Genomic DNA, 6,519 nt, shown 5'->3' with positions numbered 1-6,519 from the left:
TATAATTGAAAAGTTTCAGTTTCTTATTTTATAAGATGACTTGCTTTTTCTGGCAACACAGTGCTAGCTTTTGATAATTGCCTTTTCTTTGCTTGACCAGAAGGTTTGCCAACTCTTACATCATATGGCCCTGGGAAAGAGGTAGTCTAAGCCTGTGTGAACAACTTGCTGGGAAAGTGTGGACAGGTGAAATAATAGCATCTTAGACAAAGGATCAGTGACCAGGATGAGTCACACTCCATGGCACTGAAAAACAAATACTATTTTAAATATACTGAATAAAATCTGTCTACCCTTGCTCCCAAGGTTCCCCCAAGTGTACCCCTAAAAGTTGAGAATCAATGCTCTAAAATGGCCTAGGTTCCCATATGAGGCTACCTGAGAACTTGGAAAAATATATAGATATTCCCAAATCTCAGTAGTTCTATGGTGGAGGCTAGAGTCTCTGTATTTTAAATAAGAACTCCCTATGCTCTTTTTCATGTAGGCAATGGAAATGCCATCAAGACTGAGGAAGACCTGGAAATTTAGTGGCCGCGTGAGCCCCGGCCACAGCTGCATCAGGAAGCACTGGAAACACCCTGGAGACCAGGATAATGCTGGCAGCTTGCATCACCACAGGATCAACCTTGACAAATACCATTCAGGTTATTTTGGGAACATTGGTATGAGACATTATCACCTGAAGAGGAATCAGAGCTTCTGCCTAACCATCAACCCTAACAAGTTAAGGACCTTGGTCACTGAACAGACATGAGTAAATGATGCCAAAAACAAAACTGGAGCTGCTCCCATCATTGATGTGGTTTGATCGGGGTACTACAAAGCTCCCAAAGCAACTCGTCATTGTGAAGTCCAAATTCTTCAGCAGAAGAGCAGAGGGGAATGTAAGGTCACCAAGGAATGACAGAACCCAGTTCAGGCCACGATAGACAGTTTGCTTGGTGACTCTAAAGTAAAGACCAGCAACTACTTATAGTTAGAGTGAAGTTTTATATTGTCTTACAAGGAAATTGGGGATTGAGGATGTTACAGCTGCTTGATTCAAGATAAGGGTGCAGATCAGAGGTCATAGATAAGTTATTCCTGGGAAAGGGAGGTGGAATAGTTTTGCAGCTCTGGCAGAGATAAATAAAGTTGTGAATGCTGCTTTGATAATTTCTGTATTTCTTCTGGGGAAAGGGAGGCAGAGCAGCTCCACAGCCTTAACAGAGAAGATGAAGAGTATTGGAGTGGAGTGCTGTGTCCTGGTGGCTTGAAGCTGTTTTAATTACATGGAGGTTGGTTAATTAAATGTTTTTTTCCCTTACGATCTCAGTGTAGGTTCTTTTGTGGCACCTGTACCTACATCAATCCTCATGCAGGTAGTGCTGAGCTGCATCAGGACCTCTTCTTTTCTTTTTTTAAAATTTATTATTAATTTCAATGGAAATTTGCAGAGACTTTGGGTTTCCATTAATTCATTGTTACACTTTTCTCCCTTTGGCTTGGCAAGCAGCACAACTCATTACCACACTAAATCACCAGAGCTCCCTCGTTAATGACTTCTTACTGTTAGGTGCCATTGAGTTGACTGTGACTCAATGAACAATGGATCTGAACTTTGCCCTATCCTGTGCCATTCTGATCATCTCTGATAATATTTGAGCCCATTGTTACAGTCTCTATGTCAATCGACCTCATTGAAGGTCTTCTTTTGCTGACCTTTCCAAGCATGATGTCCTTTCCCAAGGACTGGCCCCTCTAACAACGTGCCCAAAGTATGTGAGGGGAAGTTTCACCATCCTTGCCTCCAAGTTGCACCCTGATTGCACCTTTTCCAGGACATATTGTTTATTCTTTTGGCAGTCTGTGGGATATTGAGTGTTCTCTATCACTATTACATAAAGGTATTGATTCTTCTTCTGTCATCCTGAGTCATTAGTGACTTAGGAATTGCAAATCAGCGACCTAAAGACATTTGATCATCCAGGCAGTTGTTTAAAAACTTTCAAACTTTCAAATTCTTTGATAGCATTAAGTCAGGAGATTTCACATAGATTTGAAAATTTGGCTTGTCTTGAGTATATGGGAAGATCTGGAATAACGTGCTCTTTCTTCTATATAACCAAATCTGGGTAGGGACCACCCTCTCTTGTCTTGAGATCTACTGGCTGGAAGGCATTAGAGTTAGCTGCTACCTGGTGCCTAAAACATCTTGCTCTATGCATGTACTAATATGAGTGGTCAAAAATAAGAATAGTGCTAAGTCCTCTGAGTGAGGAAACAAGATCCCTGTGAATGGAAATTACTGATCACAAGATCCAAGAGCTCACAAAACCCAAGCTATGCTGCAATTGAACCAATGTGAACTAATCTAAATCTTGCCAATTTTAGGAGTTTTAAGCCCACTCATCAGCACATTTCAAAATAGTGGCTAAGGATGTATTTACATGTATGTTTTGTGAAGTCTTTGAATTAGAAAAGTGACTCTGGCCAAACAGTATTTCTATGGTTTATCTCATCTGGAGAAAACCTAGTTTCAAGATATTCAAGTTGTTCTTAAGTCATGTCCATGGTGAGGCAAGTGAGATGGCAATATATGAAATGCTCAAAGTAATCTCAAAACATAATTAATGGGGGCGGCGGAGGATTCATCATGAGGTTGTACAATTTGATGGGTGGGGTAGGGGCTGAGGGAAATTGGAAGAATCTGGTCTGAAAAACAATGTGTTATTTGAATTTTGTAAATTAACTAGTATAATTAAAAAAACCCCTAACCACCCAAAATTAGCATTTAAAGCTCAGTCTCAGGAAGAGATAAGAAATAAAACCAAATGGTAAATGCAGGGGTGGGATAGGGGAATGGGAAGAATACTGTCCATTATGGTATTGCAAGTAATGTCACAAAACAAAAGCATATAAGTTAATGAGTGGAAAACCAATGTGCTCACTAAACTTTCACCCAAATTACAACAAAACATTTGAAAAAATTGTTGAGACAACTGTAAAACACACACACACACAAACGCACACACACACACACGTGTGCGCGCGCGCGCACACACACACACACACACACATGCACAAACATAAGACCTGGGTGTCACTAACCACTCCTGCAATTCAGCGAGGACTGAGAGAGGATACAGTAACTAAGGGACTACTTTGCCCCCCAATTCTTCTCATAAAGTGGCACCCCTTAGGCCTCCAAGTAAATATACATTATTAGAAGAATAATATCTTTTGCCATTGCAAATGAAACTGCAAGATGTGTATCCAACCCTCTGATGCACCAAAATTATCAGCCTAACCTTTTCCTGCTTGGAATTATCTCAGGAGCCATGAGAGTACTGAAGCCAGCCTGCATCCTTCCCGCTGAAAGGCAGTTGTGTATGAAAACAACAGGAATTTGTTCCCATTCCACAGAGCCAGCCATCTCTACACTAATGGATCAGGCAGATTTCAGAAAGATATCTTTCTGAAATCTGCCTGATTCATCCTTTTGAGCCCTATCAGGTACTTGGTTGGCAATGCAGTCAGAATTCCTTTAAAAAAAAAATCACTGTGCCCTCTCATCCATCCACCCAAGATGCCGAAATTTCGGAAAGAAGGCCAAGGGGAAGAGGTGGCTCCAATGCCTGCCGTGGTCAAGAAGTAGGAGGCCAAGAAGGTGGTGAATCCCCTGTTTGAGAGAAAGCTCAAGAAATTTGCCATTGGACAGGACATCCAACCCCAAAGGGATCGTACTCACTTTGTCAAATACCCTGGTAGATACAACTGCTGTGGCAAAGAGCAATGCTCTACAAGCCACTCAAGGTGCCACCTGCCATGACCCGGTTCACCCAGGCCTTGGAACACCAGACTGCTACTCAGCTGCTGAAGCTGGCCTGCAAGTACCTACCAGAGACAAAGCAGGAGAAGAAGCAGAGGCTATTGGCCCGGACTGAGAAGAAGCCTGCTGGCAAAGGAGACGCCCCCAAGAGACCTCCTGTCCTCCGTGCTGGAGGGAATACTGTCACCACCCGGGGGAGAACAAGAAGGCCCAACTAGTGGCGATCACTCACACACGATGTGGACCCCATTGAGCTGGTGGTCTTCCTGCTGACCTTGTGTTACAGATGGGTCTTCCCTATTGCATCATCAAGGGCAAAGCCAGGCTGAGCCGCCTCGCCCATACAAAGACCTGCACCACTGTCACATTCACGCAGGTGAACCTGGAAGACAAATTCACTCTGGTAAATCTGATGGAAACAATTATAACAACAGATCTGATGAGATCCTCTGCCACTGGGGAGGCCATGACCTGGAGCCTAAGTCCGCGGCCTGCATCACCAAGCTGGAGAAGGCCAAGGTCAAGGCCAAAGAACTTGCAACCAAACTGGACGGATGTACACACTGGCTTTTCTGTACATAAGAATAAGCATATTCTTCTGCCATCTGTCATTTGGCATTGTGAGTTGGAAAAAAATCGAAAAAGTAACTGTGATCAACTTAGCCCTGTTACAGCTCCCACATCCTATTGAGGTCTCTTTGGTAATAAGCACGTTAGCAAACCAGACACCGGCAAAGTAGAGACAAATTAAGTAAATAGGCTTTTAAAAAATATATATTTTTAAACTGTATTACTTAGTATGTGTGTACTGTCAAATTGTATCTCACTGGTACAGGAGGAAATTGCCCCATCTTCTCCAGCAGAGCAACTAGTGGATTTGAATCGTGTGCCTCTGGTATTGTAGTGCAGCTTCTTGCCACTAGGCCACCAGAGCTCCCTAGTAAATAGGCTTTTAATATAATCACATTCCTATTGGCAAGCAAATGGACATCCCTGGGATATGAATTTCAGAAGGCAGGCTGAGAGAAGCGTAGGTGGAAGTACAATAAAACAAAATGGAAAAACCACTGCCGTGGAGTCAATTCTGATTCATGACAACCTCATGTGTTTCAGGGTAGAACTGTACTCCATAGGGGTTTTCAGTAGTTGCTTTTTCGGAAGTAGATGTCTAGAGTTTTCCTTCAATAAGCCTCAGGGTAGACATGAACCTCCCACCTTCTGGGTTGTAGTTGGTATGTGTCCTCGAGTCACTTTTGACTTATAGGGACCTATGAACAATAGCTCTGAATCCTGCCCTATCCTGAGCCAGTCTCACTGTCTCTGACACACTTAGCCTCATTACCCCCGTTACTCTGTCACTCCATCTCCCTCTTTCCTTCCAACTATGATGTCCTTCTCTAAGGACTGGACCTCCTGGCAACATGCCCAAAGTGTGTCAGACGGAGCTTCAGCGTCCTTGCCTCCAAGGAGCAATGTGGTTTCCCCTCTTCAGAACAAATCTGTTTGTTCTCTTGGCAGTGCATGGTATGCTCAATACTACTCTCCAGCACAACTCAAAGGTATCAATTCTTCTATCATCCTTATTCATTGTCCTGGATCAGATGCACCTTAGGCTCTAGACTGATATCATTGCTCCTAAACACTCTGGACAGGTCCTTGACACTAGATTTTCCTAATGTGATTTGTCTTTTGATTTCCTGACTGCTGGTGCCAAGAGTGTTGATTGTGGATCTGAGCAAGCTGAAATTGTTAACAATCTACATCTCTTCTCCATCTATCATGGTGTGTCAACTGCATAATGCAAGTTGTTGATGAAATTTTCTCCAATTTTGCTTTATAAAGTCTAGCCTCCCAAAGTATCTCTTCTACAAAGAGATTGAAAAGGTTTGGAGACAGGACACATCCATGGCACATTCCTTTCCTGATTTTGAGCCATACAGTGTTTCTTTGCTCTGTTCTGACGTCTGCTTCCTAGTATAGGTTTTGCATGAGAACAATCAGGTGTTCTGGGATTCTCATTCTTCTCAAGGTTAGCCACAATTTGTTGTGATCTACACAGTCAAATGCCTTTGCATAGTCAATGAAACACAGATAGACATTCTTCTGCTTTCAGCCAAAATCCATCTCACATCAGCTGTGATGACCCTAGTGCTATGGCCTCTTCCAAAGTCAGTTTGCATTTCTTGTAGTTTTCTATTGATGTAGTGTTTTAGTTGTTTTTGGATAATCACGATTTTGCTTGCATGTGATATTAGTGGTATTGTGTAATCGACTATCTATTAACTATTTGTCCCCTGAAACGGGAGGCATACTGTCGGCTCAACTAAATGGCAAATTCTGAAATCTAAGGTTGAAGGATATAATAGGATGACAAGAATTAACAACCAGGAGTCATGGTGTAATGAGTAATGTGTCAGGCTAGATCAGCAGTCTGAGTTCATCAGTTACCCCAAGGAAAAAAGAGGGGCAGTTTTCTTCCATAAAGATTTTTTAAAAATTTATTTTATTGAAAAAATTTTATTTTATACTGTTGTATTTACAAAGTTTAAATGCATTGTTTTTCACAGTGGATCTTTCCAATTTCCTTCACCCCCTCCCTCAAATACCCCCATCCACTCCCCGCCCTTCCATCCTCCCTCCCCTTGGATCCTCATATCCATTCTACAATAATGGGTTTTGGTTCTTATTTTGTAATTTTTATTTTA

General features: G+C 42.3%; 1 pseudogene; it reads left to right on the top strand.

The window, feature by feature from the left end:
* Positions 1–3,571: 3,571 nt before the first annotated feature.
* LOC102875769 overlaps positions 3,572–6,519 on the top strand; it is a 9,815-nt pseudogene continuing 6,867 nt past the window's right edge.

Source organism: Elephantulus edwardii, unplaced genomic scaffold (assembly GCF_000299155.1).
Source record: "Elephantulus edwardii isolate Elephantulus edwardi_28Jun2011 unplaced genomic scaffold, EleEdw1.0 scaffold00273, whole genome shotgun sequence".
NCBI classification, from domain to species: domain Eukaryota; kingdom Metazoa; phylum Chordata; class Mammalia; order Macroscelidea; family Macroscelididae; genus Elephantulus; species Elephantulus edwardii.
This window is presented reverse-complemented; position numbering and strand designations above follow the sequence as displayed.